Here is a 12,122-nt window from a genome sequence, read left to right on the forward strand (position 1 = left end):
GAGAGTGTGACTTACATCTGCCATACAAACTGAGGAGGACTTGGTTTCAAGCAAGCACTTCATTTGTGATGGCTAGATCAAATTGAATCTCTATTGCATATAGTAGTGTTCAGTACCTGGGGGAAATTTGCTGAATGCCGCTGACTGACTAGCAGGGAATCTTATACTTCTCTTGCTGGGAAGAGAGTTACAAATAACTTGCTCTTGCCAAAAATATTTGAATTTGTTTATGGCTTTTTTCATACTAAGAATCCTAGAATCCAATTTGTTTTCAGACAAGTCATAGTCAAAGAATGCTGAGGGTAAGGAAAAGAAAAAAAAATGTTTCATCATACAACAACAACCACTTGTTAAATAAATGCTTGTCGTGTACAGAACAAACCAACTACCAAAGTCTTCCTCTATATGTGGCTATATTTTGTGTACATATATGTGCACGCACATGCACATACATATATACTTGAAGATTAGCCCAACCAAGAACAAAACAGAAAGTCTTATAGTTCATTATCAGTAGATTTTCCATTCAGCAACTGATTCTTGGTCCATGGAAACCTATGAACCCCATCACATTCTTAGTCTTACACAGATCCATCCTGGTCATGTAAGAATAGTGGCAAAGTGGGAGTAAAGGAGGCAAAGGAAGCTAAAAAGAATCACAATTTATTTTTGTCTAGCTATAAATACTATCTATCTTATTGATTAGCACTCAATCTAAATCTGAGATCTGGATCCAAGGATCAATGAGGGAATACTCAACTAGAAGAATTGACCTATTGTTTCTATAGCCAAAATGTAAAAGAAAGTTAAAGTTAAATAGAATGTTTCATAGGTTCTCCTTGGAGAGAAAAAGAATTGATTGAGTCGCTTTTTCAAATGGATAGTTACATTGTCCTTAAAGTCAAAAAGACTAAGATTTAAATATCACATCAGTTATTTTATGGCTTAGGGAGCATGGGTAGGACCTCTCAGAGCTTCAGTTTCTTAATTGGAAAAGTAGCAATACTTTCATTACCTATCTCATAGACAAGTAGGTGGTGCAAGGGATAAAACACTGGGCATGGAGTCAAGAAGAGCTGAGTTCAATCAAGCCTCAGACACTTAATGGATATGCAGTCCTAAGTAGCTTATTTAACTTTCAGTTAAACATAACTTTTCAGTTTCCTCAAATGTAAATTAAAAATAATATAGCATCTACCTTATAGGGCTTTTGTAAGGATCAAATGAGATAATATGCCTTGCATATAGCAGCCACTATATAAATGCTTATTTCCTTCCTTTCTCAGAAGACAATTATGCGGGAAACATTTGATTAACTTTAAAGGGCTATATAAATGTGATTTATTATCATTATAATTATTGTCATTATTATTATTACTATTAATAATAATCTTATACTCAAAAACAATGAAAAACACCATTTCAAAAACAGTCTCCTTACCTTAAAAATGCTAATGATGACCATAAGAGAAAAAAACAAAAAGACCTGAAAATCATGGAAGTTTATTTGCTTATGCATCAAATTCTTTTGGTGGAGAATGAAGTAAATTTTTAATTTACTTTTTTAAACTCCATGAGTAATTTAAATATTCTCCAAAGCAATACATATATATATATATATATATATACATATATATACACACTCAACAATACACAGTGATTTCAATAGAATATGATAAATTATTGAAAAAGATAATTAAGAATTGAGAAATGAAAGAGGTCGAGTGTTTGAAGTTATTCAGAAGTTTCAAGACTATGTACCATGAATCATTTCTTTTAAGAAGAAAGTAAGGAGGTCCAGAGAATGAGAAGCACTAAATAATATTTTGCCTCCTCCAAGTGATTATAACAATAATAACATTGGTTACAATTGCCTGAAATAGATCTTTCCCATTCCCCTATTCAATAATTAGCAGTAATCAAACTTTTCTGTCTTTTAGAAGTTCTTCACAATTTAGCCTCAATTTATCATTCCAAACTTGCCGTACATTACCTAATCACCAAACATTTAAGTACCTGCTGCATGTGAGATCTTGTATAAGGCTCAGAATGAAATTATCTCTACTCTCAGGATGTAAACTTACATTCAATTGGAGATGACAACAAGTATACACATAAGCTTATAGAAAATAAAAATGTTCAGAATAAATACAAAGTATTTAAATATAAATGAGGGCACCATCATATTACTATTGTTCATCCTTTGTTTTCACAGAAGACCAGTGGCATGAAGAAGTGGCATTTGACTTGTGCATAAATTGGATTCTCTAATTTTCCTTTGACTCAGTTTCCTCATCTGTAAAATGAGTTGGAGATGAAAATGACACACTACTCCAGGATTTTTGTCAAGAAAATCCAAAATGGGATCAAAAAGCAATGGACATGACTAAATGACTTTTGGCATTGAAGATCAAGGAAAATCCTTTCACATCAACAATCAAAAGAATCAGGAAAAGTTTCATGTAGAAGATAATGCTTGAGAAGTGTCTTGAGGAATAGAGAAATTCTGCAAAACATAGATAAAGTGTGAATTCATTGCAGAAACAGCATGCATTCCAGGTAGCCATTGCAAAAATTCAGGGGTTTGAGGAAAGAAAGAAAAAGAGGTTTGGAATAGTTACTGTGAAGAGTGAGATAGGGAATCAATTATAGATTAAAGGTAGCACTGCTTGCTGCAGCAACTGTGAAATAATCCAATCATTTTGAAGAGCAAATTGGAATTATGTCCAGAGTGTGTGTGTGTGTGTGTGTGTATGTGTGTGTGTGTGTGTGTGTGTGGATAGAGAACTTATATACATGTACATATATATCATTTCTCTTTATGGTGGCCAAGAACAGGAAATTGTGGAGATGTCATTTAATTGGGGAATGACTAAACAATGATGCTTATGGAATACTTTTATGCTATAGGAAATGATAAGTTTGGAATACAATGGACAAAACTGAAATGATGGCACATCCTATGTAACTGCTTTCAGACAAGAAAGTGGAGATGGCATTTCTACCACCTATCAAGAAAGAGAATGCGTGTTTTCTCACTTTTACTGTAATTCAGATGGGCAGTGTCTATGACCAGTGTGGGGAATAAAGTGGGGGTAAACTCTGCCATCGTTACATCACTTCTTGCCTTATTCCCTCATCTGTATGACTTGGTTCCAAAGATCAATGATTTCATCTTACCTTTTAGGGGTGGAAGTCTGTTCCAAGGGTATTTGAGGGCATGTCTCTGGAAACCACCCTAACAAAAGAGAAAGCCATGAAGTCAGCATTCATGTTGGTGTACTACATGGTTCAAAAGCCAAGTTATAATCCAATTATGCAAGTCACAAAAAGGTTTAATGCTCTCTAATCCACTATTCTTCCCAGGAACCCAGTACTGAATATAGAATTTGATTCAATTCTTGATTTCCAGGGAGTAGCAAATTGGTTGACCAGAATGAGATTAGATATCCCTGTAATCAAAACACTATTCAGTTTAGAGAACCACAAATTGCTTGAACCAACAAGCAATGCATTCCTGGATCAGTTAAAATGGCTATCAACCTATTCAAAAATGACTCCATGTCTAATAATGTAGTCCTTTCTAGAAGAAGGTTTATCCAAAGCATCCAAATTCCCTAGAATTAGGTGTGATGTTGAGAAATTTCTTGAAATAAAACTTAAACAAAATCATGGGGACAACTTACTGTACATTGAAATGAAGGGCACGAATTTGTGCCACCTAATTTATATCCAAATCTATATAAGGGTTCAAGGATCATAAAGAGGAATGTAAACCAGACCTTCAAGGACTACCAATCTACAAAGGAATCACTGTTCAGTATTCTCAATGGTGATAATAGTTTCCAAGTCCCCACTAAAGAGAAAGATGTTGATATGAAGGTCAGTCTTGCTCTCCAGGAGGCATTTGGTGCTTCTGAAGAAGATATCAAGCTCAGTGCTTCCCAGTAAACCACTATTGCAAAGGAGACACTATCCAAGTTTCCGTCTGGAAGAGAGGGATTATCTACTTCACAATATTTTGCAAAAAAAAAAAAAAAAAAAAGATGAACTCAATGATCTTAGAAAAACATGAACTAATACAAAATAATGAAGAGCAGAACCTAGAGAACAATTATATATACAGTAATAGCAATATTGCTTTAAGAATGACTTTGAGGAGCATCTAGGTGGTACAGTGGATAGAGAACCGACCCTGGAGTCAGCAGTACCTGACTTCAAATCTGGCCTCAGATACTTAATAATTACCTAGCTGTGTGGCCTTGGGCAAGCTACTTAATCCCATTGCCTTGCAAAAAAAAAGAATGACTTTGAGGGGCAGCTAGATGGCATAGTGAATACAGCGCTGGCCCGGGGGTCAGGAAGACCTGAGTTCAAATGCGGACTTAGACACATACTAATTACCTAGCTGTGTGACCTTGGACAAGTCACTTAATCCCATTGCCTTAAAAAAAGAAAAAATACAAAAAGAAAGAATGACTTTGAGTGAAGAAGTATTTTAACTATAAATACCCAAATTAACTTTAAAGGACCTATGAGGAAAGATGTTCTCTACATCCAAAGAACTGAAATGTCTAGTACGGTGTGTGTGAGAGGAGCAGACATACAAATATATGGAATGATATAGATATAGATATAGATATAGATATAGATATAGATATAGATATAGATATAGATATAGATATAGAATTGTTACATATATACATCCATATAAATAGACATTTTATCTAATGGTTGCCTCAGAACAGGGAAGTGGGTGGAGGGATGGGGGAGGAGAGGAACAGAAAAAGTTATATAACTTTATTATATATTTAATGGAAAAAGCATATGTATTTAAGATTTGTAGTTTCATGTTCAATCCTCTTTTTCCCTATTCTTCTTCATTATTATTATTACTATTATTATTATGTTCATTTTATTTTAAGTTCAGAATTTAAAATTTTTTTTAAAGTTTGAGGTTAGATAACATAAATTTGTAGTATACAGTCAGTGAAAATGCTTCTTCCTCTGTACTCACTAATTCAGAGTTGGTGTTTGACCAGGACTAAGTTGCAATAGGAGAAAGAAATAAAGAATTTGAGAGTAGAGAACAGTGTAGACTTCAATTGGTTAATCATCAAGTAAAGATTATGAAAGGAGAAATATGAAGTCAGAGCAATAATAATGTCATGAAAAAATTATTGTAAGAGTGAATGAAGGTTGCAATGAAAGCAAAGATTAGGTTGAGGTAGGATAAGGTATAAGGACACCCAGAATGATAAAAATGATAATCAGGTAAAATTATATCAGTTATTTTTAGTTGGGGTTCTTGTTTCTTTGGTTTTTGTCAAGAAAGTTGAATGTTTATGGATAATAGTGAGGCTTATTTTGTGATCAACTGCATGTGAGACAAGGTGTAGTGAAGGAGTAGTCCTATCCTAACAGGAAAATCTAGTTATCAGTATGGAAGTTGAATCAGAATCTCATCTCTCAGTCTGCTGTCAGACTAATTATCTGAAGCAAAAGTCAATATTCACACCCAATCATAAGAAAGGATACAGATTAGAAAACAACAAAACCACTAACAATGGTTTTAACCTCATTTACTCAGACAAAATATTAATGCCAAAGCTGGTAAATGGATCAAAGAAAAGAAATTGTCATAGACCTTCATAATTTCCTTTTGAAATTTTATTATTGTTCACCTTTTATTTTGGGTTTGAATTCCAATTACTTTAATGAATTGTAGTATGAAAATATTCCTATATGCCTTTTATAATCATACTGAGATTATTTTGTTATTGTTCATTCATTCAGTCATTTCTTATTCTTTGTGATCTCAAAGCATGCCAGGCCCTTCTATACTTCACTATCTCCCAAAGTCTGTACAAGTTCATCTCAATCTCTGTCCACCCCTTCTCCTTTTGCCTTCCATCTTTCCCAACATCAGGGTCTTTTTCAATGAGTTCTATCTTCTTATCATATGGCCAAAATATTTAACATGTAGCTTCAAGATTTTTCCTTCCAATGAGTAGTCTAAATTGTTTCTTTAAGTATTGATTGATTTGATCTTCTAGCTGTCCAAGGGACTCTAAAAAAATTCTCCAGTACCACAATTTAAAAAACAGCAATTCTGCAGTGCTTTACTTTCCTTCTAGTCCAACTCTCTTGGCCATACATTGGAAAAAACCATAGCTTTGATTACACAGGCCTTTTTCAACATCTCTGCTGTTCAGATTTGCCATAGCTTTTCTACCAAGGAGCTTGCATCTTTTAATTTCATGAATGCAGTTGCCATGTGCAATTATCTTTGAGCCCAAGAATATAAAAACTGACACTGCTTTCATTTCTTCTCTCTCTACTTGCCAGGGAATGAGGAAATCATTTGCCATAATCTTAGTTTTTTCTTTTTTTAATGCTGTTTCAAACCAACTTTTATGCTCTCCTCAATCACTCTCATCAAAGACTTCTTAATTTTTCCTCACTTTCTATATCAAAGGAATATCATCTATGTATCTGAGGTTGTTGATATTCTCCTGGCAATTTTGAATTCTGACTTTCGATTCATCTAGCCTGTCATGTCACATGATGTACTCCACACAAAAGTTAAATAAATAAAGTGACAATATACATCCTTTACCAGCCTTGATCAATTGTTCTATGTCCAGTTCTAACTGTTGCTTCTTGACTCACATACAAGTTCTTCAAGAGACAAATAAGGTAATCTAGTACTCCCATCTCTTTGAGAGTTTGCCATTTTTTGCTGTGATCCACACAGTAAAGGCAGTAGTAAAATCAATGCAACAGAAATAGATGGGGAGGGGGCAACTAGGTGGCACAGTGGATAGAGTATGGGCCTTGGAGTCAAGAAGACCTGAGTTGTAATCTGGTTTCAGACACTTAATAATTACCTATCTGTGTGACCCTTGCAAAATCCAAAAAACAAACAAACAAACAAAAGAAGTAGATGGAGTGTGTGGGGGGGGGGGGGGGTCTGGAACTCCTTTGCAAGAATATAGAAAAAAAGAACTATTCAAGAAAGATCTTATAGTCACTTATAACCATTATCATGTGACTACAGGTCTAGAGTCATTTATCAGGGAGAGTAAAGTCGAGTAGGCCTTTGGAAGCATTGCAAATAATAATTCTAGTAGAGGTAGTGGAATTCCAGCTGAGATTATTAGAATCCTCAATGAAAGTAATTTACTCTTCCATCAAAAAAAACTCAAGATCAAGATTGGAAGAATAGAGGGAACAAAGAGAATGATAAACATTTATTATTAGGAAACTTTCTTTAATGAATAGGAAACATCTCTGAGAATGTGAGTTTTAGGAATGATTGGTTGATCCCTTGCTTCATCTTGTATATCATCTGCAAAAAATTAGGGTTCTGCTAACTGTGTCATCATAGAGACACTGGAAGAATGCTTTTAGCTCATGAGATAAAGAGGCATTATGAAAAGGTGCTCATTATAAGAATATCACAAATTAGAAGATGCTAAAATTATGTGAGTTTTTTCATGCCTGAAAGCAACACATAGAGAGGATAATGAAGTTCATTCAATAAGGCTAATGCTATAACAAATAGGCTGAAAGAGCCCAGAAACTGCCTCAGTCAGCAAACACTTGATCTTCTTGCCAAATAGAGAGACAAGGCAGCCAAGGGCAACTCTGGTTTGGAATATAAACTCATTTGCAGAACATTATGGAGAAGAATGGTGGAAGATCATGAGAAGAATTGCTTCATAAAGAGCAGGCAGTGAAGGGGAAAATAAATCTGCAGAAAATGTGGTCTAAAAACTAAGTCAGATCACCCCAAGAGCATTTATAATTGAAATTGGAAGTGAGAAAACAACCAGATGAAAAATGGAACAGATCTGTCATCATTTCTATAACAATTTTCCATCATCATTGCCACATTCAGACTCCAACATCACTGGCCCTGATGTTCTATATGAGGAAGAAGAATCAGAATCAGAGAGAAGTTAGAACTTGCCGAGGATCACCTGACTAGTAAGTGCCTGGGGTCAGATTTAAAGGTAATATTCTCTGACTCCAGGTCCAGTACTCTATCTACTGCACTGCCTAAACAGCCTCAAAGGTATTATTTTTTATTATACTACACAAATGATTGACAGGTTTTCCAAAATCAAAAATCCATAGACCTACTTACTCATTCTTTAAATTATGAGTGAGAATGCTCTCTACACACATTGAATATCCCTGGTGAGAGATGAGAAGGAGGAGAAAACTTCCACAGCTTTTTTTGAAGATGTGGGAAATTACAATTTCTTAGAATTGTTAGAATGTTTTGATGTCTTGATTGGTTTTCATGCTTTTTCCCTCTTCATCTCTTTTTAAAAATTTCATTGTTATAAGGGATAGCTTTCAGGGAGACATAAGGGAGGGATATAGAAGGAAATTCAAGGAATGTAAAATATGTATAATTTTGTTTAATAAATGTATACCTATTAACCAATTAGTTACATTAGATTAATCTTTTCTTTTTTAATGGTATCTTTCTTAACTTTATTATATTTCTTTCTCTCCTCCCCTACCAAAAGTTGTCACTCATAATAAGAATTTTTAAAAAGAGGGGGGGAAAGTAGCTCAGAAATTGCAACTGATGAAGTAGTTATGCTGAAAAGTAGATTCAATATTGTGCACCTATGTAAAAAAAAAAGAGGGAAAAGAAAGTACAGTCCCTTAACTCTTGACTGGGACAAAGCATGCAGTTTTGGTGTTTTCATTCTTCAGTTCACATCATTAAATTCATTATGTGCCAATTATGCTCATTTCATTTTGTTTCAGATCAAAGGTCTTCCCATTTCTCCGAATTCTTTATACTCATGATTTCTTGCCACACACTAATATTTCCTATGAAATAAGAGGTTGCTGTTTTTCCTTCCTTCTCAAAGAAGACTATGACAAGTCCAATCAAATTGGCTGTCAGCCTCAGCATTTATTCTTCAACTATACCCTTGGTGAATCTCTTGAACTCATTCTCTTACAGCATCCGATGAGATCCAATCTCCATCTATAAGTGGAGAGTTCTTAGACTCTTTTCATTCTGACATTATTCTGTTTTAGTTAAAGGGTCTGAAAAATTCCGACTTATAAGTTTCAAAGGGCAGAAGAGCAATATTCTATCTAGAGACTTTCAGGAGTGACTTTGGGGGTACAGGTCATTGGTAGCTGTGAAAAGGAGTCTCTACAGCCATTCTATATCTTAATAAAAACTTAGAATGGCCAATACTTTATAAACATTTTTGGAATCTGAGGCCTTGAAGATACTGGGGAATGTGCCCCTAAAGTATTGGTATGGGATGACTGGAAAATTATATTTTATTATTTTTATGTCTACAAAATAAATATCTATTTGTAAAAACTAATTGATTTTAAGTCATTAAATGGAAGTGGGGTGCCTAACAGTAGAAGTGGGGAGGGGAACACAGCATTAGGGGCTCAAACTGATGGCATTAGAGAAGAAATAGCTCTAACTCTTCAGGTACTTTTAAAATTCTGTGGAACAGATACAAGAGGCCTTGCTCTCCTCAGAAGTAATCATTGTAAATTCATGAACCACAATTGGTTCACATACAAGACTCTAATATATGCATCTTTAGATATCACTTTGTTCCCCACTGCTCTGATTATCACTATGAAGGGAGGTATAGTATAGGGAGATGTAAACTCACCAAAGGAGTTAGCCTTATATCATGGAGTATTTCTTTCATGTTTCCCAATCATTTTAGAGAGACCCTTATAAGATTTCTATCTGCTAATATCAAGTTCCAGAATATAATAGTACCTTCTAAATGAGATTCTCAACTACTTCAAAGAATATGGTTTAAATATCCATTAAAAAAAAAAGGCAAGCGGATGATTAATTCCCATTTTCCAGATAATGACATACAGTAGAATAGGCACTCAACTGAGTGGGGTTAATCTCTCAGGACTTTATGTTGGACAGATACTCCAGAGGGTTCAGAAATTTATAGGAAAAAGGGTAAGTTGGACTTCATTTTTTAAAATTTTATTTATTTTATTCTGAACTTAAAAAATAAATCAAACATTTCCATAACATAGAATAGAAAAAAGTGGTTGTGCACAAAACTATAAATTTATTACTATAACTTGCTATTCCTTTAAAATATTTAATAAAGTTCCCTTCCCCTCCTCTTGCCCTAGAGATGGTTACCATTAGACATAAATATGTATGTACATGTAAAACTGTTATATATATATATATATATATATATATATATATATATATATATATATATGTATGCATATATATACATATACATATTTCTGTTTTTTAGTTCTTTTTTTAGATGTAAATGGTGCCTTCTTTCACATGTCCTTTGTAGTTAATTTGGGTGTTTATAATAGGCAAAATGGCTTTGTCTCTCAAAGTTGTTCTTAAAACAGTATTCTATTAGTGTATACAACAATCTCGTGGTTCTGCCCACTCTGCATTATTTCATGTAAGTCTATCCATGTTTTTCTAAGATCATGGAGTTCAACATTTCTTATAGCACAGAAGTATTCTGTCATGGATTTCATCTGGGAGGTCGCACAACCCTTTCAATAGACCCAAGTCTTGGATATGAAATATCATCTTTTTCACATGAGCATGCTTTCAGTAATTTTCTATGGCTGCAAATCATGGAATGTTTGAAAGAATCCAAATTGTGGGCGAACATAGGCAATGAAGAGAGGCATCATAGTTGCTAACAAGTTTTAGCAAGTTGCCAATGGTGACTTACTCACAAGGAGTTACATTTCCCTCCCTGTCTTTGCCTCCTGTCTCCCCCAGCTTAAATCTCTCCCTTTTGCAAGAGGTCTTTCCCAGGTCCTCTCAATACTAGTACTTTCCCTATCAGACTCAAGTTCACCCAAAATAACTTTCATGTACCTAGTTATTTGAATGTTTCCTCCCTCATTAGAATATGAGCTCTTCAAAGGCAAAGACTGTTTTGCTTCTCTTTCTATTACCAGCAATTAGTATAGTGTGTGGCACATAATAGGTACCTTCTCTTACTGATAAAAGACATCATCCAGGAAATGAATCGTCAAGAAAAGAGTTAGGTCAATTGCAATGTTAGTAGTGCAAGATAAAATAAATGGACAGGAAAAATATTATACAAGTATAACTTATTAAAAGTAGGAGATGATATAAACTAGGAGTTTGGTGGATAATATCTAGGAAGTTTATGGAAGGACATGGATAATAATAATCTAATACAATATATATGTGTGTGTATGTGTGTGTGTCTTTGATGTGACACACAAGTCAAAAGAAGCTAGTTCAATTATATATTTCACTAGAGGAGGTTTAGTGAACAAAATTAGGGAGGTGAAGGTCCCACCTGGAGCATGATGTTCAGCTATTGGTACCACACATTATGAAGGACATTGATAACTTTAAGCATAAATAAAAAGGATAGTGGGGGGTCTTGTGATCATGCAATATAAAGATCATTTGATGTATCATTATTGGGAGAAGTCTCAGAAGGAATAAGATATGTAAGTATCAGAAATTTCATCTGAAAGACAGTCATATAGAATAGGAATTAAGCTTAGTCTTCTTGGCCCCCACAAGGACCAACAAGAAGCAAATTAAGAAAGTTACAAAGAAAAAATTGTTATTATTCAAATCATTCCAATCATGTCCTACTCTTTGTGATGCCATTTATAGTTTTTTTTGGCAAAGTACAGAAGTGATTGACCATTTCCTTTGTCAACTCATTTTACAGATGAGGAAACTGAGGCAAACAGGGTTAAGTGACTTACCCAAGGTTTCACTGCTACTAAATGCTCAAGGCTGTGTTTGAACTCATGGAGATGTGTCTACCAAAGAAAGTCACATTCTTTTGGTCTTTGGCATGTTGTTCATCTTCCTGAGATGCCTTTTTATAAACTATATTACTGATCACAGGAGAATCTTCTTGGTGAATAGAATCACTAACAGAAATTAGTAGGTCAGTGAAAAAAGTAGTAGATTCAGAATCAAGGAGACCTGAATTCAAGGCTTCCTTCTAGCTCAGGATATTTATGACAAAGCTGGGTGTTGTGTACTGAAAAAGAAGAAGCACTTAATGATTTTCTGTTGGTTTGAATAGAATGTCTCAGGGACC

General features: G+C 34.4%; 1 long non-coding RNA gene across 1 annotated transcript in view; it reads right to left on the bottom strand.

Moving 5' to 3' along the window:
- LOC141518734 (uncharacterized) overlaps positions 1-12,122 on the bottom strand; it is a 56,526-nt gene that overhangs the window by 1,157 nt on the left and 43,247 nt on the right. The window contains exon 4 of the long non-coding RNA XR_012477273.1: positions 3,181-3,238. This is a non-coding gene — a long non-coding RNA (uncharacterized LOC141518734). The remainder of the gene's footprint in view (positions 1-3,180; positions 3,239-12,122) is intronic.

Source organism: Macrotis lagotis, chromosome 1 (assembly GCF_037893015.1).
Source record: "Macrotis lagotis isolate mMagLag1 chromosome 1, bilby.v1.9.chrom.fasta, whole genome shotgun sequence".
Taxonomy (NCBI): Eukaryota; Metazoa; Chordata; class Mammalia; order Peramelemorphia; family Peramelidae; genus Macrotis; species Macrotis lagotis.